This window comes from Eurosta solidaginis, chromosome 3 (genome assembly GCF_040869045.1).
Source record: "Eurosta solidaginis isolate ZX-2024a chromosome 3, ASM4086904v1, whole genome shotgun sequence".
Taxonomy (NCBI): domain Eukaryota; kingdom Metazoa; phylum Arthropoda; class Insecta; order Diptera; family Tephritidae; genus Eurosta; species Eurosta solidaginis.
In genome coordinates this window covers 233,392,053-233,417,878 of record NC_090321.1, presented here as the reverse complement: position 1 = coordinate 233,417,878, position 25,826 = coordinate 233,392,053, and the positions used below count along the sequence as shown (strand labels likewise).

General features: G+C 40.4%; 1 pseudogene; it reads right to left on the bottom strand.

The window, feature by feature from the left end:
* Positions 1 to 648: 648 nt before the first annotated feature.
* On the bottom strand, positions 649 to 4,209 carry LOC137246109 (odorant receptor 94a-like; annotated as a pseudogene).
* Positions 4,210 to 25,826: the final 21,617 nt, after the last annotated feature.

The following is a 25,826-nucleotide window of genomic DNA, read 5'->3' as shown; positions in this document are numbered from 1 at the left end:
CTTAATATTCAATGGCCAAAAAAATTTGCCATTTAACGGTGCTAATCTTTATTATTGAGGAAAGTTATTATAAATATAAAAAGTTATGACTGTTATACCATGGGCTTTGACACTTAAATTTAAGATTTTCCAAAAAGTGGAGTCAATCGATGTGTGCACTGAGCGGCTCAAATCTATTTCCGTTTTGGAAAAAAAATTTATTTAAGTGTGGGATTAATATCTGTTTCACAGGGAACTCTCCCTCAGTTGGGCGCGCTCGACTAATTGAATGTGCACGACGGCTTAGCCTAGAAATCGAGGTCCTTATTGTGTTATTGCCCAACAGAGGACTCCTCTCTTTGCCTTAAATTGCGTACATTTCAGAATGCTACTCGGCGATCTTTTGCAACTCGCCTACAAATGAACGGGACAATTTTTTACGGAAGTCTTGCATTATTTTAAAATTTAGGTCTTCGTTATAAGTCATGGCATCATTTTGGTGATTCAACTTAAAGTAAACAAATATAAACCTAGACAAGACCAAGAATATAGTATGTTTTTACTTATAATTGAATTTTTCGTGAACTATAAATTTAGCTATGAATTAAATTGCTTATTTTCTACTTTCAACACGAAACACGATGCCGAGGCAAACTCGTCACTCAGGAATCACTTTTTATCACCGTTCACATTTAACAAAAGAGCCAATAGACTGTAAGCATTATTCGTGGTCTCTAAAGAAACATAACATAAAATACATAAATCTTAAGAATTAAATACGATAAGACAATAAGAATATTCACTTTTGAAAAAATTGGTAAACCAATCTCGAAAAATTTGCCTGCACGCAACACCAATGGCTGTTTCAAGTATGTCATATAAAGAAGAATTAAGCAACGGTTGTACGCAGACATTTTAGTCCAATCGCTGCTATAAAAATGATAGGACAAATTTTGAGATTGCATTGGTAATTCATTAGCATAGTAACATGGCAAGAATATTTGCAAAGCCATTACAACAACATATTGAAACTGAAAGTTCTGCGGGATTATCGTCAAAGCGGACCTAGAAATAGAGAGAAAAAGAAAGTACTTGATCATTACGATTTGTGCAGAAGATGCTTGGAGCCAGTGTTTGCATTTGCTATCCCTCAGGAACGGAAGCAACGAAAAAGCGTATCTGAACAAGAAAAGAGCATAGAGCAGTGCCGTAGCATAAAAAGGTGAAATCATTTTTTATGCTCTGCTACGAGCTACGTCGGGGTTTAAAACGAAGCAATAAGCAGAATAAAAAATTTAAAAGAAATGCTTTTTATAGCGAAGGAGGAGCAAAAAAAGTTAATGCTATTAGCTCTCTTCGATATTGTTATGCAAAGCTTTGTCTTTTCTCTAGTTTTTGTTGTTGGAGCTGTTGTAGTGTTGTGATGTTGTAGTTTTTGACTTGTCATTTTATTTATCGATCTTTAAGTTGCTGTTGTATCTTTTTCCTTTCGATGTTATAGTTATTTCATCGGGACATAAACCTCTGTTCCCACGTTGCATCGCAAGTGCTTGTAGAGAGCTAATAGCGCAAGAAAAGACAAAGGTCTGCATAACAATACCCAACAGAGCTAATAGCATACACTTTTTTTCGTGCTCCCGCTTCACTACAAATAGCATTCGGTTTGGAAATTTTGTCTGCCATTTGCTCTGCTCTGAAACACGACGTAGCTCGCAGTAGAGCATAAAAAGTGCTATCACTGTTTATAATAGTGCTCTGCTCTATGCTCTGTTCATATTCAGATCCGGAGCAATAGCAAAAAAAAACATTCGTAGTAATATAACATTTCAATCACTCTTTGAAACGATCATAGTACTTACACTTTTTAAACGGTAAATAATGAAACAAATGATGAATGAACTCAGCACAATTTACAGCAACAACGGCAAAGAAAGCACTTGTTCGCAGTCTTTGCTTATTCTATTTTTTAAAGAAAAAGAAAGCTCAATTTGAAATTAATATAACAGAGAAGTTTTCAAATCCCCAATAGGTTCGAAATCAGTCTGAAAATATATAGATATATTCAAGAAATATTTCTGCTCTTATTTTGAAGTAATACTGAAACGACTCAATTTAGTAATGCCCCAATTTCAGAAGAAGTATTGTTTATTATAATTGATAAAAGTTCTAAATTGCATGAAAATCATTTTTTTTACTCTCAAAGCCTGATGTCAACGGCGTATACCGACCCTGCAGATAAAGTATGGTACGGCAACACAACTGTTGAGTGATAACTTTATTCATAAAGAACGCTATAAAACGTTAAAGAACTGCCAGACAAACGAATAAACACGTTGAGCGAATGTAGCGCAAAAAAAAATTTATGTTCAGTAATTTGACGTAAAATCCAAACCCTTGAGTGGATCTAAAATACTCAACGGTGTATTCAGAAAATTATCACTCAACGGTTGATTAACGTTTGGGCTCGCTGAAAGGTCTATATTTCCAGTGTTGAAAATTTCTCAACTTTGAAGGGCTGTACTACCAAACTATAATTTTATTTCTAATAAAAGCTATTTATTCGTTTAACGAACGCTTTCATGAAATTTTTGATTTTTGCATATCTTTTTCTCTTCATACGTCATTCGGCTGAGACTTATTACCTTTCCAGGGAGCTTAAATTCAGACATAGCAACACACAAGCAGCTTCTTTTTGCGCGCGCCTTTCGTGCATCTTCTCCAGAATAAGGCGCATCATGAAAATCTTGTCTATTGGCCAGGTCTGAAGCCGCACTCATAAGTTCCAATCAGTTTGTTGGCTAAGGGCTTCTTTCTTTCGCACAATACGCTAGATAAAAGCTTATACGTGATATTAAGCTGATTCCGCGGTAATTGGCACGGTTTGCGGGATCACTTTTTTGTGGATGGAGCAGAGGAATTGATGCATGCTCTTTATGAACTCTTCGCAGTCTTCTTTGTACAGCTCGGCGGGTATTTCATCATTACCCGGCGCCTTGTGATTTTTTAGCAGGGACAATATCTCACTTCGTCATAGTCGGGTGCCGGAACGTGTTTTCCATCATTTGTGATTGGTGTGTCGGATTCATCTTCTCTCTCACTGTATATAGTTCGTCAGCTGCCAGACCGCCATTATCGCTCCTGCAGGAATCTGCCCCGAACATGAAACCTTCCATCATCTGCCTGGCTATTCGGTAGTTTTGGACATTATTTCTATCAGTTAGCATCTGAACTTCCACGCACTTACGCCGTACTGCATCACGTTTTTTCTTCTAAATAGGCATCTCCCTTTTTTCTTCGCCCTACGATAATGCTCCTAAATACCGCGCCCGTATGCAATGGGACCCTGTAAGCAGCGTTGCACCAGTTGTTTTTGCGGCGGTACGTAATGTGAGAGAAATAGACTCCCACTGCTCGGTCACTTCGTGAGTTGGAAGATTGATCTCGGTGAGCAGGTGTGAACTTTACACAAGTATTTTTTTAAAAATGTTTTCATCTTATTTTTGTACAACTTACTCTTTAACGCATTTTAATTATTTTAACAAATTGTCGAGTAATCGTCAAATCATCTCCCGCTTTGTCCAAACGGTCCAAACGCATACCAATAACAGGCATACATACCGACAAATGCAATAACAAATAACATTGAAATGCATCCAAGTTTGTATTACACAGAATAGTAAATGGCATAACTATTAATTCAAATGAATACATCAACCAATAATAATCCTCACGCCAGTTACGTGGTATCCAATATGGAAAAGGCAATTCTCGTGCATTTATAAATTGTATGGCAATTATAGCACAAATGCCCGCGTTAAAACTGCTACCAACATAGAAAAACATTAATTTATTAAAAACGCGTTGAGTGCGCTGCCACATTTCACGTTCAGCGAACGTTTCCAATGCAAAGACCTCACTTCTTTCCCATTCATGAAAGAAACCAGCAGTCTCACGTGCATAATACCAAATATTACAAATTTTTAGCACGAGTGCAATCTCGGTATGTAAAAATGTTAAAACCTGGGTAGCATATTCAAAATGCTCACTGTAAATGACTTCGAACAACATGAGCAGTATAAAGAGAAATGTGCCAAGTAAGTTTAAGACAACTTGATAGTAACCATAGTAACTTTTAAAGTATGTCGTGCCGTTACAGGTACCAGCCCATAGACCCAAAGTCATGAATATACGAGTCAGAAGTCGCGAACTTTTCATTGTATCAAATTTCATGGCGCTCTATTTTTATACTCAGCTGAGCAGAGCTCACAGAGTATATTAACCTTGTTCGCATAACGGTAATCCGTAACGGCATAAACTAATCGAGATAGATATAGACTTCTATATATCAAAATGATCTGGGCGAAAAAAGAAATTCAATTAGCCATGTCCGTCCGTCCGTCCGTAAACACGATAACTTGAGTAAATTTTGAGGTATCTTGATGAAATTTGGTGCGTAGGATCCTGAGCGCTCATCTCAGATCGCTATGTAAAATGAACGAAATCGGACTAAAACCACGCCCACTTTTTCGATATCGAAAATTTCGAAAAACCGAAAAAGTGCGATAATTCAATACCAAAGATGAATTAAGCGATGAAACTTGGTAGGTGCGTTGATCTTATGACGCAAAATAGAAAATTAGTAAAATTTTGGACAACGAACGTGGCACAGCCCACTTTTAAAAGAAGGTAATTTAAAAGTTTTGCAAGCTGTAATTTAGCAGTCGTTGAAGATATCATGATGAAATTTCGCAGGCACGTTACTCCTATTACTATATGTGTTCTAAATAAAAATTAGTAAAATCGGATAGCGAACACGCCCACCTTAATAAAAAATTTTTTTAGTCAAATTTTAACTAAAAATTGAATATCTTTACAGCATATAAGAAATTATGCCAACATTCAACTCCAGTAATGATATGGTGCAACAAAATACAAAAATAAAAGAAAATTTCAAAATGGACGTGGCTCCGCCCTTTTTCATTTAATTTGTCTAGGATGCTTTTAATGCCATAAGTCGAACAAAAATTTACCAATCCATGTGAAATTTGGTAGGGTCTTAGATTCTACGACGATAACTGTTTTCTGTAAAAAAGGGGGAAATCAGTTGAAGCCACGCCCAGTTTTTATACACAGTCGACCGCCTGTCCTTCCGCTCGGCCGTTAACACGATAACTTGAGCAAAAATCGACATATCTTTACTAAACTCAGTTCACGTTCTTATCTGAACTCACTTTGTATTGGGGTAAAAATCCGACTATGACCACGCCCACTTTTTCGATATCGAAAATTACGAAAAATTAAAAAATGCCATAATTCTATACAAAATATGAAAAAAGGGATGAAACATGGTAATTGCATTGGTTTATTGACGCAAAATATAACTTTAAAAAAAACTTTGTAAAATGGTAGAAGATTTGTAGAAGAAAATGAAAAAGTTCTGCATGGCGAAATCAAAAGCCCTTGGAATCTTGGCAGGAATACTGTTCGTGGTATTACATATATATATAAATAAGCGGTACCCGACAGGTGTTCTGGGTCACCGTGGTCCACATTTTTGTCGATATCTCGAAACATCTTCACATATACAACTAAGGGTCACTCCCTTTTAAAACCCTCATTAATACCTTTAATATGATACCCATATCGTACAAACACATTATAGAGTCACCCCTGGTCCACCTTTATGGCAATGTCTCGAAAAGGCGTCCACCTATAGAACTAAGGCCCACTTCCTTTTAAAATACTCATTATCACCTTTCGTTTGATACCCATATCGTACAAACAAATTCTAGAGTCACCCCTGGTCCACCTTTATTGCGATATCTCGAAAAGGCGTCCACCCATAAAACTAAGGCCCACTCCCTTTTAAAATACTCATTAACACCTTTCGCTTGATACCGATATCGTACAAACGCATTCTAGAGTCACACCTGGTCCACCTTTATGGCGATATCCCGAAAAGGCGTCCACCTGTAGAACTAAGGCCCACTCCCTTTTAAAATACTCATTAACACCTTTTTCTTATAATTGCATTGTCATCGGGTTCTGAACTATATTCCATGTTTCAAGCTTGTAATTTATTGGGAAGTTACTTAAATTTCTATTACAAAATTCGTAGTACGGATGTGTTTGAATGTAATTTGTTCTTAATAAAAACAAGTTGCTTATTGTAATTCAAAATTTATTGCTTAGCTGTTGTACAAATACATTTAAAAGCTATAAAGGCATATAACGCCACGACTACATGGCTCGGAAGGACATTCGAAGAAGTTATAGAGATTCTAAAGATCAAAAGCAAAATCTGTAGTATAAAATCCTGCAAACTGCGCCTGCCATCGCAGCATAAGCAGACTTCTTAGTATCGCATATAATGTCCTGTAAAGTGTATTGTGCGAAGGATTAATTCCCTCCGTGAAACGGCTGATTGGACCTTATCAGTGCGGCTTCAGACTTTGTAAATCTACCATCACAATGCACCAAATCCTCTCAGTAGGGTAGGCACCTTGTCGTTGGTTTGATGGCTTAACCGAACTCCATAGCGCCCGACTATGAGGCGGAGCTGTTTAGGACTGACATCTACGCCGTTTCACCTCATAGGTGGGCGGCTGAATGTCGGTGACCAAGAACTGCCAACTCCCTAATCCAGGGTGTTATGCGGACCGTGCCTATTGGATGATTTGCAGCCAGGGGATAAATTCCGCTGTATTCGAACGGAGCCTTCCCGATACCGGGCCACCTCGGGAGGTATTGATGGCCTTACCATAGTAAAGGGCGCTGCGGTGGCGGATGGTTCTTTCCCCGTAAATAATACTGGACCGCTGAGCCCGCCTTGTCGGGCAGGTGTTCGTACGACCAAGATGAACGACTGATTACCTAATTGTAATAAGGACGATGATAAGAGGAGGACTGAGTCGCAAGCCAAGAACGACAAATACGCATTAAGCGATACGTCGGACTCGGGGACAGAGTTGTGCTGTTCATGAACTCCGTGTTGGAGAAGCACACAAATGAAAACGGAGTAGAAGAGTGGAGAAGGGTACGGAGCAGAGGAGGTAAAAGAGCTCTCTCGCAGTACCGTGCAGCACTAAGAATTGTACAACGCTTGGGAGCAGTGGTCAACCCGACAGAAGTAGATATTGAGCGTTTTGGATGGGCCCATTAGGCGGTAGAAGTACGTCGAAGGCAGTTCAAAAGGCTTGCTGCGAGAAACCCTCGGTTCTGCAACCGGTACAAGGAGGAAGAAGCGTCGAATGGCAGAATGAAGATGCAACGTTCGGCGGAAGTCGACAAGCCTGCTTTCAAGAAGCAGAAAGGACCCAATCCCAGAGCCGCGAGGCAGGGCAGTTGCATAGACAAGACAAGTATGCCCAAAGCTGTAAGACAGGTGGGCTCCAATAGCGAGGTAGCAACTACCTCCAAAGCTGCGAGTCAGAGGGAGGTTCCAACTTCGGGAACACAGAATTGGAAGGTACTTTCTGTATCTCGGCGTACGGAGGAAGGTCAGTCCAACACCTTCCAAATAAACAAGCAAATGTAGGATATATTGTATACGCATTTTGGCAATATGTCCTTTGGCACAGGCCAAATTTACATGCGACTCAGGAAAAAAAGTCCCGAGGATAGAAATCTTACCACGCTATGGGTGGGCGAAGTCGAAAAGGACCTCAAAAGCCTAAGCAAAAAAGACAGGTGGAGGTAGCCGGCGTCACCACGAAGGTGTTAGAAGAGGAGCAACCGCGAAATGGTGCTGTGACTCGCACAGAGGAACACCCGGCACCACAGTTACGAGCGGCTGAAGGGGGCCTCGAATACTCTAGACCAACAGGACAAGGGGAGGACGACGACATCACGACGAAGATGCTGGTGGGGGACAAACAGCCGAATGGTGCTGCGAGTCCTACAGATTAACTTCCAACACAGTAAAGTGGCGTCGAGCGAACTTATCCTAACCCTTGAGGAAGGTTCGTATAACGTGGCGTTGATCCAGGAGCCATGTCCCTCTCGGTAGGAAAAGTTTCTGGGCTTAGCGCGCGCGGGTTTGGCGTTTACTACGCGCAAACGGAAGGAAGGATGCGAGCTGTAGTAATTGTAAGGAAACAGCTGCATTCATATATGCTACCTAATTACACTACTGAGGGCCTCGTAGTGGTGGCCGTTGAGCAAAAGAACAAGCAAGCATTTGTCCTGGCATCCTGCTACATGGCCCATACTGCGGAGGTTTCACTGATGGAGTGCAAAAGGCTAGTACATGAGGAAGGGCGCAAATGGCGGTTGGTCATAGTCGCAGATCCAAGTGCGCACCACAATGCGTGGGGAGGAGTAGATACGAACGAGAGAGGCGAATCTCTATTTTGTTACATCCTGCAAACAAATTTGCAAATAGATAACAGAGGACATGTCCCTACATACTTTGGTCCAACATCCAGCAATGTTCTGGATATTACATTGAGCTCCGAGCGTGATATATCAAGGTATGATTGGATGGTTCTTGATAGACCATCCTTCTCCGACCATGCGTATATCAGCTTCAGTATCCCCCTAAACCTTTAGAAACCCTAGGTCAACGAACTGGACTAAATTCCAGGAACATGTGGAAAAAAAACTGGGACAACCCAAAGAGGTTACCAATGTGGAGGAACTGGAGGAGTCGAATGAATTCCTAACAAGGACGCTTGCTACAAGCGTGAAATTTCCAGAGCGAAGAGAATATTATGGAAAAGTTTCTGTGTGGACATAGAGTGCTCCAGCGAAACAGCACGGTTGAAAAAATTCCTAGCAAGGGGAAACATAGTCCAGGGACTAATCAAGAAAAAGGTCGGGGAATGGTCACGTAATAGTGAGGAATCCCTTGAGGTGCTTTCGACACACATTTCCCATCGGGAGACGGTTTATAAGAGCCAGCAGTCATCACTCACACTTTGACCACGGAGCGGGTAGTACCGGGCTTGGTGACCGATACCAAGATCGAATGTGCAGTGACGACGTTCTCTAAGTTTAAATCGCCGGGCCCAGATGGTACATAAAGTCCAACGTGGAAAGCTGTTCTCCACAACACATCATGCGTACACCAAAGGCAAGTCGGTAGACAACGCATTGCATAGAGTGGTAATACGCATAGAGAAATCCCTGGAATATAAGGAATATGCTCTAGGAGTCTTCTTGGACATTGCCGGGGCTTTCAATAATGTTTCTAAATGGGCATTATGGATGGTTTAATTACATTAAAGTACATCCAGCCTTAACCAGATGGATCGGCTGCATGTTAAATTTCAGGAAGATTACATCACAGTGGGGATTGTACGAGGCCACGAATGTCATAAGTGGAAAGTGCCGGGCGCTTCGGGATTTTCATACCTGGGCATCTAATGTCGGGTTGAAAGTCAATGCGGAGAAGACGGATATGGTCTTTTTTACAAAGAGGTACAAGGTCCCTATATGAACCAGACCTAAATTAGGAGGGGTTACCTTACAGGAGAAACCTTGCACAAAATATATAGGAATCATCCTAGACAGTAAGCTGTAATGGAAGCTCAACGTGGAGAAGGCCTCAACGGCACTTTATGCATGTAAACGAATGTTGGGGTGTATGTGGGGCTTATTGCCCTCTCTTTCTGATTGGGTTTTTGCAGAGATTGTAAGTCCTATTCTATACTATGGAGTTCTTGTTTGGTGGAAAGCCACACAAAAAAAAAACCTCAAAAAATTAGAGGGGGTATGCAGACTATCGATGCTCAGCACTGCGGGAGCCTTGAAAACAACCCCGACGGCTGCACTGTATGCCATTCTGCACATTCTACCTGAAGACCTGGTAGCAAAGATCGTAGAATTAACACCTGCAACCAATCTCGGTACCTCGGGACAGCTTGAGCACCGACCATATGGCCATAGTAGCTTCGAAGGAGATCTTAATGCCACAATAGAAATGGACGGTTGGCGCAAAGGTGCGCAAATGGCGGACGAGGCGATACATGGGTACACAGATGGTTCCAAAGTAGTGGAAGGAGTAGGGTCTGCGGTATACTGTACTGATCCGTAAATAAGCAGACCCTACAGGCTGCCGGATTACTGTAGCGTTTTCCAAGCGGAAATATTAGCCGTAACCGAAGCAGTAGAAACCCTGGAAGAAAATAGCCCAGGCTGCAATCGTGTTAACTTTTATATTGACAGTCAAGCAGCAATTAAGGCAATACTATCGCATACCACAGCATCTAAATGCGTGTTAGAGTGTAAGCAATCCCTGGAGAGAATCGGGACAGGGAGAAGCATACATCTATATTGGGTCCCAGGGCATATGGGAATAGATGGGAATGAAAAAGCGGATGAATTAGCTAAAAAGGGCGCATCCCTTGAAGCTTGCTCCGTAGACGTCCCAATTAGACTGGACGAAATTAAGCGAAGGCGAGAGGTGCACATGATCGATCAAGCAGGAAAGGCGTGTGTTCAAGCGCGGGCTGTAAAGTGTGGAAGATTATGTGCAGGTCTTACAACCTTAGACTAACAAAGTTGCCTCTATCATTAAAAAGAGAGGACTGTAGACTCACGACGGGTTTTGGTCAGTGATAGCAGATCTAGGAAGTGCGGGTTGGAGAAGGAAACGATCGAGCACTTTCTGTGATCGTGCCCTGCACTTGCCAGGCTAAGACTCCAGCTATTAGCAGTGATACAGCTGTCAGATCTAGAAGCAGCAAGTGGCTTAAGTCCTAGGAAGCTTCTAGTATTTGCCAAGAGGACGGAGCTATTTTATAACATAGGTCCTGGTTTTTGATAGGGTTTTTCAGTTTGGTCGTTAAAACAAACTTCTGGTAACATTACGGACTCAATCAGTCTATGTGAGGTCCTCATGGACCGGCCAGTTCAACCTAACCTAAGCTATGCACCAAATCTTGGAAAAAACACGCGAAAAAAGAATTTACACATATCACTGATTTGCCGATTTTAAAGCCGCCTTCGACAGTGCGAAAAGAAGCTTCCTATATGCCGCTATGTCTGATATTGTTTTCCCGCAAAACTTTCACGGTTAAGCAAAATGACATTGAACAACACCATCAGCTCAGACAGAATTGGTGAAGACCGATCCGTTCGAAACTAAACGAGGTATTAGCTCTAGAACTTAACCGCTCTGGAACAATATTCTATAAAAGCGTGCAATTACTGGCGTATGCTGACGGCATTGATATCATTGGCCTGAACATCCGCGCTGTAATTTCGAGCGCCTTTGCAACCACTCCAGTATTTTCGAAATAGTTAAAGATTTCTTTAATTGAAAACCAGCATTAAAACAAACAAAAACATAAGCGAGTTCCTCTCTTGCCAGTAATTGCTACTTTGGGCTAGGTAGGCAATTGAAAAGTAAAATCCTCCCTCGCCAAATAAAAATCATGCTCTACAAGTCACTTATCGTACCCATCCTGCTATGCAGTACAGAAGCATAGACCATAACAACATCAGATAAAGCGGGGCTGGTAGTGTTCGAGAGAAAATTTCTTCGAAAAGCTTACGGACCTCTACGCTTTGGCGATGGCAATTACCGAAAATTGTATGATGAGTTGTACGACCTTAACGCAGACATCAATATAGTCAAGCGAATTAAAACGAAGCGGTTGGGCTATGTATAATCTCGCACGGTGCGTGGAAGCACGGAGAATATATATATTTAAAGCAAAGAAATAAAAAGGGAAACGGCTGTATTAGTATGATGACAATAATTAGTTATATTTTGTGTTAAGTTGGCACAATTAATTTACCTTGTTTGAGATGTGGCGGGACCGCAGCAGTTGACCTTCTTCCTTCGTGGTTGAAGTTGAACAGAAAATGGAAAGTGATCTCCTTGTTGTCGAACCGGAGATCGTGCGGGGGTTTTCCAAGAGATATTTGTTATCCGATGGAAAACTCAGTTACCCGTGTTAGCGTTGAATATATGTTTTTTTTTTTTTTTTTTTTTATTACGAGGAGGAAGCATCGAAAGCCTTATAGTCAGTGTGGGACTTTAACCGCACTAAACCTCCTACCGTCTGAGTACCATTTACCCCCCGGTACTACCGTCAAGTATTCCGTCGGGAGGTAGGTTGAGCACTAAGCTCTACGTCTGTCGGGGTCACGTTGCTGTACTTAGATAGTGCCGCGGTATGGTTAACGCTGGGACTGACACGCCCTGCTTACTACCTGAATGTGCTTGACGCATACCACTTCTACGAATATTTGCAAGCCTACCTTAAACACTGTGCATATAGTGCTTGTGACATGCTTGTGCGTTCGACTACTTGTATTGTAGGGTTTTGTTTTTTATATATGTATATATGTGTAAATAAATTATATAAATAGAAAATTTTTTTTTTTTTTTTAATTTTTTTTTTAATTTTTTTTTTTTTATTTCAATAGGTTTTTCCGTTTTTCATTTCATTTTTATACTCAGTTGAGCTGAGCTCACAGAGTATATTAAGTTTGATTGGATAACGGTTGGTTGTACATATATAAAGGAATCGAGATAGATATAGACTTCCATATATCAAAATAATCAGGATCGAAAAAAAATTTGATTGAGCCATGTCCGTCCGTCCGTCCGTCCGTTAACACGATAACTTGAGTAAATTTTGAGGTATCTTGATGAAATTTGGTATGTAGGTTCCTGAGCACTCATCTCAGATCGCTATTTAAAATGAACGATATCGGACTATAACCACGCCCACTTTTTCGATATCGAAAATTTCGAAAAAACGAAAAAGTGCGATAACTCATTACAAAAGACAGATAAAGCGACGAAACTTGGTAGATGGGTTGACGTTATGACGCAGAATAGAAAATTAGTAAGATTTTGGACAATGGGCGTGGCACCCCCCCTTTTACAAGAAGGTAATTTAAAAGTTTTGCAAGCTGTAATTTGGCAGCCGTTGAAGATATCATGATGAAATTTGGCAGGAACGTTACTATTATTACTCTATATGTGTTGAATAAAAATTAGCAAAATTGGATGAAGAACACGCCCACTTTTTAAAAAAAAAAATTTTTTAATTCAAATTTTAACAAAAAATTTAATATCTTTACTGTATATAAGTAAATTAAGTCAAAATTCAATTCCAGTAATGATATGATGCAACAAAATACAAAAATAAAAGAAAATTTCAAAATGGGCGTGGCTCCGCCCATTTTCATTTAGTTTGTCTAGAATACTTTTATTGCCATAAGTCGAACAAAAATTTACCAATCCTTCTCGAATTTGGTAGGAGCATAGATTCTATGACGGTAACTGTTCTCTGTGAAAATGGGCGAAATCGGTGGAAGCCACGCCCAGTTTTTATACACAGTCCACCGTCTGTCCTTCCGCTCGGCCATTAACACAATAACTTGAGCAAAATCCGATATATCTTTACTAAACTTAGCCCACGTACTTACCTGAGCTCACTTTTTCTTGGTATAAAAAAAGGGCGAAATCTGACCATAACCACGCGCACTTTATCGATATCGAAAATTACGAAAAATGAAAAAAATGCCATAATTCTATACCAAATACGAAAAAAGTGATGAAACATGGTAACTGGATTGGTTTATTGACGCAAAATATAACTTTGGAAAAAACTTTGTAAAATGGGTGTGACACCTACCATATTAAGTAGAAGAAAATGAAAAAGTTCTACAAGGCGAAATCAACAGCCCTTGGAATCTTGGCAGGAATACTGTTAGTGGTATTGCATATATAAATAAATTAGCAGTACCCGACAGATGATTTTCTGGATCACCTGGTCCACATTTTGGTCGATATCGCGAGAACGCCTTCACATATACATCTAAGGGCCACTCGCTTTTAAAACCCTCATTAATACCTTTAATTTGATATCCATATCGTACAAAAACATACCAGAGTCACCCCTGTCCCACCCTAATGGCGATATCTCGAAAAGGCGTCCACCTATAGACCTAATGCCCCCTCCCTCTTAAAATGCTCAGTAACACCTTTCGTTTGATACCCATATCGTACAAACATTCTAGAGTCACCCCTGGCCCACCCTAATGGCGATATCTCGAAAAGGCGTCCACCTATAGACCTAGTGTCCACTCCCTCTTAAAATGCTCAGTAACACCTTTCGTTTGATACCCATATCGTACAAACATTCTAGAGTCACCCCTGGCCCACCCTAATGGCGATATCTCGAAAAGGCGTCCACCTATAGACCTAATGCCCACTCCCTCTTAAAATGCTCAGTAACAGCTTTCGTTTGATACCCATATCGTACAAACATTCTAGAGTCACACCTGGCCCACCCTAATGGCGATATTTCGAAAAGGCGTCCACCTATAGAACTAAGGATTACTCCCTTTTAAAATACTCATTACCACCTTTCATTTGATACCCATATCGTACAAACACATTCTAGAGTCACCCCTGGCCCACCCTAATGGCGATATCTCGAAAAGGCGTCCACCTATAGACCTAATGCCCACTCCCTCTTAAAATGCTCAGTAACACCTTTCGTTTGATACCCATATCGTACAACCATTCTAGAGTCACCCCTGGCCCACCCTAATGGCGATATCTCGAAAGGGCGTCCACCTATAGACCTAATGCCCACTCCCTCTTAAAATGCTCAGTAACACCTTTCGTTTGATGCACATATCGTACAAACACATTCTAGAGTCACCCCTGGCCCACCCTAATGACGATATCTCGAAAAGGCGTCCACCTATAGACCTCATGCCCACTCCCTCTTAAAATGCTCAGTAACACCTTTCGTTTGATACCCATACCGTACAAACATTCTAGAGTCACCCCTGGCCCACCCTAATGGCGATATCTCGAAAAGGCGTCCACCTATAGACCTAATGCCCACTCCCTCTTAAAATGCTCAGTAACACCTTTCATTTGATTCCCATATCGTACAGTCACCCCTGGCCCACCCTAATGGCGATATCTCGAAAAGGCGTCCACCTATAGACCTAATGCCCACTCCCTCTTAAAATGCTCAGTAACAGCTTTCGTTTGATACCCATATCGTACAAACATTCTAGAGTCACACCTGGCCCACCCTAATGGCGATATTTCGAAAAGGCGTCCACCTATAGAACTAAGGATTACTCCCTTTTAAAATACTCATTACCACCTTTCATTTGATACCCATATCGTACAAACACATTCTAGAGTCACCCTGGCCCACCCTAATGGCGATATCTCGAAAAGGCGTCCACCTATAGACCTAATGCCCACTCCCTCTTAAAATGCTCAGTAACACCTTTCGTTTGATACCCATATCGTACAAACATTCTAGAGTCACACCTGGCCCACCCTAATGGCGATATCTCGAAAAGGCGTCCACCTATAGAACTAAGGATAACTCCCTTTTAAAATACTCATTACCACCTTTCATTTGATACCCATATCGTACAAACACATTCTAGAGTCACCCTGGCCCACCCTAATGGCGATATCTCGAAAAGGCGTCCACCTATAGACCTAATGCCCACTCCCTCTTAAAATGCTCAGTAACACCTTTCGTTTGATACCCATATCGTACAAACATTCTAGAGTCACACCTGGCCCACCCTAATGGCGATATTTCGAAAAGGCGTCCACCTATAGAACTAAGGATTACTCCCTTTTAAAATACTCATTACCACCTTTCATTTGATACCCATATCGTACAAACACATTCTAGAGTCACCCTGGCCCACCCTAATGGCGATATCTCGAAAAGGCGTCCACCTATAGACCTAATGCCCACTCCCTCTTAAAATGCTCAGTAACACCTTTCGTTTGATACCCATACCGTACAAACATTCTAGAGTCACCCTTGGTCCAGCTTTATGGCGATATCTCGAAAAGGCGTCCACCTATAGAACTAAGGATTACTCCCTTTTAAAATACTCTTTACCACCTTTCATTTGATACCCATATCGTACAAACACATTCTAGAGTCACCCTGGCCCACCCTAATGGCGATATCTCGAAAAGGCGTCCACCTATAGACCTAATGCCCACTCCCTCTTAAAATGCTCAGTAACACCTTTCGTTTGATACCCATATCGTACAAACATTCTAGAGTCACCCTTGGTCCACCTTTATGGCGATATCTCGAAAAGGCGTCCACCTATAGAACTAAGGATTACTCCCTTTTAAAATACTCCTTACCACCTTTCATTTGATACCCATATCGTACAAACACATTCTAGAGTCACCCCTGGCCCACCCTAATGGCGATATCTCGAAAAGGCGTCCACCTATAGACCTAATGCCCACTCCCTCTTAAAATGCTCAGTAACACCTTTCGTTTGATACCCATATCGTACAAACATTCTAGAGTCACCCCTGGCCCACCCTAATGGCGATATCTCGAAAGGGCGTCCACCTATAGACCTAATGCCCACTCCCTCTTAAAATGCTCAGTAACACCTTTCGTTTGATGCACATATCGTACAAACACATTCTAGAGTCACCCCTGGCCCACCCTAATGACGATATCTCGAAAAGGCGTCCACCTATAGACCTCATGCCCACTCCCTCTTAAAATGCTCAGTAACACCTTTCGTTTGATACCCATACCGTACAAACATTCTAGAGTCACCCCTGGCCCACCCTAATGGCGATATCTCGAAAAGGCGTCCACCTATAGACCTAATGCCCACTCCCTCATAAAATGCTCAGTAACACCTTTCATTTGATTCCCATATCGTACAAACACATTCTAGAGACACCCCTGGTCCACCTTTATGGCGATATCTCGAAACGGCGTCCACCTATGGAACTAAGGATCACTCCTTTTCAAAATACTCATTAACAGCTTTGATTTGATACCCATATCGTACAAACACATTATAGAATCACCCCTGGTCCACCTTAATTGGGACATCTCGAAAAGGCGTCCACCGATAGACCTAAGGCCCACTCCCTCTTAAAATGCTCAGTAACACCTTTCATTTGATACCCATATCGTACAAACAAATTCTAGAGTCAGCCCTGGTCTACCTTTATGGCGATATCCCTAAATGGCGTTCATCCATAGAACTATGGCCTACTCTCTCTTAAAATACTCTTTAATACCTTTCATTTGATACACATGTTATACAACCACATTCCAGGATTACCCCAGATTGATTTTCCTTATTTTGTCTCCATAGCTCTCAACTGAGTATGTTATGTTCGGTTACACCCGAACTTAGCCTTCCTTACTTGTTTTTTTTTTTTTTTGTTTTTTGTTTTTTTTTTCCACAATACGTAACGGGGCTTTCCTCGTACTTCCACCGGTTGGAGAGGTCTTCTCTCCACTCCGAGTATAAACTCTGATTACATGTGAGACGTTTACCCTCATACTCGTTGTTTCTACGGTTGGAGAGGCCTTGTCTCCAATCCGTAGGTTTGTCGTTGCGTGTATGTTGACTGCTTTTGGTCGCACGGTTGAAGAGGCCGTGTCTCCAATCCGTGCTTTATTCCTTCACCTGGGGCAGTATTCGAACGGTTGAAGAGGCCTTGTCTCTAATCCGTCGCCTGGTTTGCTATTACATTACCTACATATATTACGGTATTTTCTTATTTTATCATTCTCACGCCGCTAATTGTACGGAGGCCTTGCATCCAATACGTGCTCAGCTCGATCCCCTCCACCTTAGCAGTTTGTTATCCACCCACACAACTCGACTGTTCAATGTTCGCTGCTGCGCCGTAGCCTTTCAAGACTTCGTAGACACTTCATTATTTCCGCTATTACATCGCACGCCGCTGACCATTTTACCTTGCTTTGTAGCATGCATCCAACAATTGTTTCAGGAGTGTAATCCTCTCCAAATATTCTGCACAGTTTGCATCTCGAGGTATAGAACCTAGGACACTCGAAAAATACATGGTAAACATCTTCTACTGTATCGCCGCTGCAGTGATCGCATATGTTGTTAGGCTCGTGATTGAATCGGTGCAAATATTCCTTAAAGCAGCCGTGACCACTCAGAAACTGTGTGAGGTAGAAATCCACCTCGCCGTGCTTTCTAGATATCCATATATTAATATCTGGGATACATCGGCGGTAAGTCGACTTTACCCCGCGGAAGTATGATTTATACTCCGTGACCTGATGCCAAACAGGAGCCCCGTAAAGTATTTGGCTTTTTACAACGCCAGCCAGAATTTGACGCCGTCGTTGCTTTGGTCCTCTTGCATTTATCATTATCCTAGATAATGCTGCTACGGTTTTTGCTACCTTTCCATTGGCATACTCTAAGTGGGATTTGAATGACAACCTCCTGTCTATCACAACCCCCAAGTATTTTATTGCAGGCAGTATGTCGATGTCATGGCGGCCGATTCTTATAGTGACCTGCTCTACCCTTTTCCTACTTGATATGAGTACAGCCTCTGTTTTTTGTTCCGCCAGCTGCAGTCCATTTTTCGTAAGCCACGATTGAACCATCGCTATGCTTGTATTAGATTTGGCGCATATTTCGCCTAGGTGCTTGGCGGTGATTACCAATGCGATATCGTCCGCGAAGCCGATAATTTTCACCACATTGGGTACCTTGAGTCGAAATACTCCGTCGTACATAATATTCCAAAGCAGTGGACCGAGCACGGACCCTTGAGGAACACCGCTTGTGACGTGAAGCTTTTCTACTCCAGCAGCCGTTTCATATTCCAGCACTCTACCTTCAAAGTAGCTGCGTATGATCCTACGCAGGTAAAGGGATATGCCTATCTGCTCCAGCGTGTCTAGAATTTTTGCCCAATTGGCAGTGTTGAAGGCATTTTTTACATCTAAAGTAACGATAAGGCAATATTCCTTAGAGCCTTCGAGCTATCGGGTACCACTTATGGCTTCTTGGGCCACTTCCTTTGCCATGTTCACAGCTTGGATGGTGGATCTTCCTTTCCTAAACCCAAACTGGTTATCGGAAATACCACCCATATCTTCAATTTCTTTTTCGAGTCGATTTTAGAGGACTCGCTCAAGAACCTTACCGGCGGAGTCGAGCAAGCAAATGGGCCTGTAGCTAGATGGTTCCGCCGTATTTTTACCAAACTTTGGCAGCAGGACCATCTTTTGTCGTTTCCATATTGTAGGAAATGTCCCCTCAGCCAAGCATGCATTAAATAGTTCCGCAAATGTTGGCGTGTTATAAGTGAGAGCTAGTTTGAGTGCTCTGTTTGGTACCCCGTCCGGGCCAGGAGACTTGCGGTCTTGCAGTCTATTCACCGCCGGACCTCGACGACGGTAACCTCGTCAAATGAATATAGTACGGCGCCTGATGTGGGAGACACTAGCTCCCTTTGCGTGGGAAATAAAGTATATACCACGTTTCTGAGAAAAGAGGGGCATGTTGGCATCGCCTCTCCTTTGTGTTTCAATTTCTTAAAAACCAATTTATAAGCTGTGCCCCAAGGGTCATTCTCGACGTCATCGCAAAGCTTGAGAAAGCATTCGCGCTTACTATCTTTTATTGCTCTCTTAAGTGCGAGTCGCGCTCTTTTGTAGGTAGCTCTGCACTCTAGAAATTCCGGTCTCCCTCTGGCTCGTTGATAGCGCCTCCTAGCCTGAATACACTCTCTCCTTAGCGTTGAATATATGTGAACATACATGAATGTGTATGCATGTGAGTGTGCAGTACATGAAAGGATGTATGAATGTATTTGCACTAAATAAGTTATGTATTAGAGTTGCCGTGTTTGCAGTATAAAAATATTTAGGTGCTGACCTAAACAAGCCATGTTATGCGAATTAAAGTTCACGCTCCGTCTAAGAAAGTATTTTTATTGGAATTCCCCTATGGAAACAGTGGAAGACGGCGGCCCCCACTCCGATAGAAGGGCCTCGTGGAAACCGATTTAAACTCCCTTGGTAGAGCGAAGAAGCGCCTAGCGCGCCTTGTTCAACGGCCATAAACGGTTTTAACGTTTAAGCGCCAATTGAGTAAGTAAGTAAGTACGAAATAAGATCATACTACCAATAACTGTGTAAAAATTGTTCAATAAGTTTAACTTGAAACAAACACTGCCACTCCCAACACCGTCCCTGCAAAAGCGTGCATTGGACTGGATTAAGTGATTTTAAATTAAAATGCAATTACACTCTTGAGGAAGTCTTTTCATTAGTTCGTAATTAGTAACTAATAGTTTATTTGTATGTATTCAATTTGCGAGAATGGCTCATATTGCTTTTTATAATTGTTTTTGTTATTTATATTAGAAAAAAACTACAAAATTTGCAGACGGCGGTGGTTACTAGGACATGTTTCTGAATTTCACTCTTTATCAGATAGCTAGCTTTTCGGAAGGTGAGTTTTGAAATCTTTAACATTCATACTTCTTACCGGTGTTAAGGCAGATGCTTCTATCCACTGAGCCATATAAGGCCCAGGCTGCACGCTTACGTAAGTTGTCATCCAAATTATGTGGAATATTTACAGGCGCACTTCAACAGAGCTTAGTAACATTGGATTTTTAGCAGTCCTTTTTTAACAATGCCTCCGCTGTTCACTTTAATATCAATATTATTAATGTGTATTTAAGTAGCTACAAATCCAATATGATTAAACTCAGTTGAAGCGCGCCTGTAAATATTCCACAAAATTTGAATTAAAAATAATATAGTATACATATTTACCAAATTTAGTTTAAAAGGAATAGCTTCAAAAAAAGCAAACTTATAGACAATTTACAAAGCGTACAGTGGGGTATTCATATGACTGAGTGGATAGAACTATCTGTCTTAACACCAGTATTAAGTATGACTGTTGGAAATTTCGAGTTCAAAACTCAGCTCTGGAAAAACAGCTCATAAAGAAATGAGATTTAGAAACATGTCCTTGTAATTTTGTAATTTTTCTCTAATATCAATAAGAAAAATAAAAATAATTTAGTTATCAGCACAACTGATCATTTTACATGTTCGATAAATTTCATGAGCTTTACACGGTTTATAATAAATTGTATGAAATTAATATATATTTTTTTTACTACAGGACACCGCAAGATCAAAAAACATATATCCTACATGATTTGATATCTATTGCGGTCCAGCCAGAGACACTAGTCAGAAACCTTTGCAGTTTTGGCTATACCAAATTTTCCTCCTCCTTTTGAGCATTGAACGCGAGTGCTTAGAATTTCTAGCAGCGTCGTCGTAGCTTTGACAAAATTCGAATAAGTCAAATAGTCCTTTTAACGTGACACCAAAGAGGATACATTTATCCGCTTTTGTGACACAACTAGCGGAATCTGTGATTGATGACAGCAAGTACTTCGTCTTATTCATTATTCGTATAACATTTACAATATTGCTACAATTTTTAGCAAATTCTTGAGTATTCCACACATTCTTTTATCGTTCTAATCGCTGAACTGTCGAATTAATAACTCAAAAATTCAGTATATCAAAATGCTCTTTATTTACATCATTACTATGGTAGTAGTACGTCATAGTTAAATTACTCGCGTCCTATAGTTACAAATTTCAAATCATGCTGATTCCCCGTCACTTGGACTGTGACGATATTATACTCTCCGTTTGCCTCGTTCGCCATTTTTTCCCAGGGTCTAGCCTTTTCCTTAGCAGCCGTTTCGAATAGTTGCTCATACAGTTCTGTGTATATATGTGTGAAATATTCTCTTCGCACTTATCTGGTGGTTATGTGTGTGAAATATTCGTCATTGGCCTCTGTGTAGGTGTGTGCATATGGCTTTGTGTTGTTGCGTAGCATTTTTTAATTGCGGTATAGTGACGTATCAAAACTGCTAATATTCGCCACAATATCATACAGCCAGATTCCTCTCTTACTGTTAAAGTCTGCCCATTTTTGTTAAACAATCTTTCAAATCTAGCCACACAACCCGATGAAAACTAAACTGTCAAAAACTTACTTATTTGCATTGAAAAATTATCGATGTCTTAGCGGAGTATTACCAAGTTGTTACCGCCATATTATCGACTTTTATACCAAATGTATCGATTTTTGTCAAAAAATTAGGGACTTTATAGAAAAACTATATATTTGTCATGAAAAAATTATCGATTTGATAATGAAAGTTACAAATTTCTTGTCGCAATTTTACCATTTTTTTATCGGCTTGCTATCGGTTTGTGGTCAAAGACTCGTCGGCTTGTTATGAAATAGATACCGGTAAAACTTCAATATATGTCAAATTTATGATACATCTATAACCCGTGGATAACAAGTCGATAAGAATCTGATGGCATAAAAAAAATAAATGTAAGGCGCGATAACCTCCGAAGAGATCTAAGGCCGAGCTTCTCTTCCAATTTGCATCGTGCTCCTCTTGATTTTCCCTACAAATTGGCTGGATGGGACCTACATGTTTTATGCCGACTCCGAACGGCATCTGCAAGGCAGATGAGTTTTCACTGAGAGCTTTTCATGGCAGAAATACACCCGGAGCGCTTGACAAACACTGCCGAGGGGCGCCCGCTTAGAAAAAATGTCTTCTAATTGAAAAACCTTATTTCTAAAATTTTGATATTGCTTTGCCCGGGGTACGAACCCAGGGCATACGGTGTGGTAGGCGGAGCACGCTACCATCACACCACGGTGGCCGCCATGGCATGGCGATAATAATTTGGTATTGATAATAAGCCGATAATAAAACAGTAAATGTTCGGTATCGGTCTTCTCGAAAAACCCGAAATTATTTGTTAGAGTTATGTCTGTTATAATTTCACTGTGCGCGCTCCATTTTACTATAAAACATTCGTTTTCTATACCTACATCGGTATTTTTATACATCGAACTTCACAAGTACCAGCTTGGTACTATAGCCTTTATTGTCTGCGATGACCGCTCGTTTGGCGTAAGATATATGAGAAGAAATTTATTTGCTTAGATTATGCAAGTTTTTCTTTTCTGCTATTCTCCAATATCACACAACTTGAATTTTGTTTCTATGTGAGTTGGAGTAGGTTTCATCTCTTGTAAATGTGATGACCGAATTTCCCTAAAACAGGCTTGGTTCGTGAACTCTATTGGGCTTTTGTTAAAAATTTTTACAGAAATAGAATTTATAAAATATATATAATGGTGTATGTTGGAATGATTTCCGTCATCCCTTGTCAAATTTGGTTTCGAGACAAACCCGTTTCGGCGTTGTGCCATAATCAGTGTCTCGAAACCAAATTTGAAAAGGGATGGCGGAAAATCGTTCCAATATACATCATTTATCCACCCTGTCTGAAAATCAACAAAACAAAATATTGGTCTGAATAGTAATCAGTAAGAAAATATGCCCAAGGAGCCGTTTCCATCAAAGTTAAATTTTGATTAAACTACATTTATCGATAACAAATATACAAACACTCACACATAAACAGTTTTCTTTTCCATTCCAATTAACCCAGATAATGTTAAAACAAAATACGGATACCACTCACTAAGTACTGCAGCTTTCCAGTAATTCACAAATAAGGCTTCATTAACTAACAAGTAAGTACATATGTATATGGCGGCCACCGTGGTGTAATCGTAGCGTGCTCCGCCTACCACACCGTGTGTGAACCCAGGGCAAAGCAACATCAAAATTTTAGAAATAAGGTTCTTAAATTAGAAGAAAATTTTTCTAAGCGGGGCCGCCCCTCGGCAGTGTCTGGCAAGCGCTCCGAGTGTATTTCTTCCATGAAAAGCTCTCAGTGAAAACTTATCTGCCTTGCAGATGCCGTTCGGAGTCGGCATAAAACATGTGGGTCCCGTCCGGCCAATTTGTAGGGAGAATCAAGAGGAGCACGACGCAAATTGGAAGAGAAGCTCGGCCTTAGATCGCTTCGGAGGTTATCGCGCCTTACATTTACTTATTTTTTAATGCACCAAAAATTTACTAGATCATTACAGAACGCAGTCCACCCAGCATATACCAATACGTGCATGCGTATTTACTAGTGATGTAAGCAAGCTAATCGGGTACTAAAGAAACTGAAGGTTGCGGGTCTTGAAAAATTCAAAAGACGGACTGAACAGAACTTTGACCTGAGTGGAGCTGAAAAATTGTCCTAAACTATTCGAAGCCCTTTACCAATAAAGATCTTCATTGGAAGAACTAGAGGGGTCAGATTCAGAGTAGTGTTATTTGTGATGGTGATATATCAGTCGATGTGATTTCTATCCTTGAGTGTGATTTATAGAAGAGCAGGATCTCGCATGCTCACTTTCAACATAGAACAATGCAAAGAAATTTAAAAAACTCTGAAATAATCGTGATCTTTTACAACCTAAAAAGGTGTGCATAGAGTTATCGAAAGTAAGGTACTGATGAGATACAAATCGCTGCTGTGACGAAAGGTTTGAAGGCATTGACCGAGAAGCTGCTTTCAAAATTTTTCCGTTTTTAAATTGACTATGGAAACAGAATAGGTTCGAATAATCTGTTCATAAGTACTATGCAGGTATGAAATTTTAATCATTCGATTGTAGTAAGCCAAATAAAAACAAGTAAGGCACGCTAAGTTCGGGTGTAAACAAACATTACATATTCAGCTGAGAGCTTTGGAGGCAAATGTTGGAGTTGAATGTTGACATAATTTACTTTGTGTATAATGTAAAGGTATTAAATTTTCTGTTTTTGTTGACTTTTAAAATTTTTTTTTAAAGTGGGCGTGTTCGTCATCCGTATTTACTAATTTTTATTTAGAGCACATATAGTAATCGGAGTAAGGTTCCTGCCAAATTTCATCACGATATCTTCAACAACTGCCGCCAAATTACAGCTTGCAAAACTTTTAAATTATCTTCTTTTAAAAGTAGGTGATGCCACGCCCATTGTCCAAAATTTTACTAACTTTCGAATCTCCGTCATAAGGTCAACCCACCTACCGAATTTCATCGCTTAATCCGTCTTTGGTAATGAATTATCCTGTTTAAAAAGTGGGCGTGGCTTCAACCGATTTCGCCCATTTTCACAGAAAACAGTTACCGTCATAGCAGCTATGCATTAAAGGTATTCTAGAAAAATTAAATGGAAAGGGGCGGAGCCACGCCCATTTTGAAATTTTATTTAATTTTTGTAATTTGTCGCACGATATCATTATTACTATATACTGTAATACTATACAACCAAATTGGCAATTTATACCATTTGGGCAATTGCCAATTTAAAAAAAATTGCGTAATAAGTTGTTTCAAACTGCAAATTCAACCTTGTAAAGTATGTTTATTGAGTCGATTTAAACGTCAGTTACGCATGGCTCAACCATATGGTTGGCTCATTTCATCAGCTGATTATATGTTTTTCATTTCACTGGATTAGGGATTGTCAAAAGATGATGGATGGCAAAATAAAAAGCCAAAACATTGAACACATTTTCTAACAACACACAAAAATTTCAAAGTTTTATGTTTTCAGTCCATTCCATTCGTCTAATACGAACACGAACATTTTAACAGTCTGGACAAAGGTATGTTGTTGCTGTAGAGATGAGGCAACCAGCTATCAAATTACTAATGTGCAAGCTAAATTGAGTTGTATGAACACCACTCAATTTAAATCGAAATTGCCTAAATTTATTTTTCCGTTTGAACATAGTATAAAGATATTCAATATTTTGTTAAAAATTTGACTTAAAATTTTTTTTTTAAAAAAGTGGGCATGTTCGTCATCCGATTTTGCTAATTTTTATTTGGCGCACATATAGTAGTAGGAGTAACGTTCCTGCCAAATTTCATTACGATATCTTCTATAACTGCTAAAATACAGCTTGCAAAACTTTTAAACTACCTTCCTTTAAAAGTAGGCAGTGCCACGCCAATTGTCCAGAATTTTACTAAATTTCTATTCTCCGTCATAAGGTCAACCCACCTACCAAGTTTCATCGCTTTATCCGTCTTTGGTAATGAATTGTCGCACTTTTTCGGTTTTTCTAAATTTTCTATATCGAAAA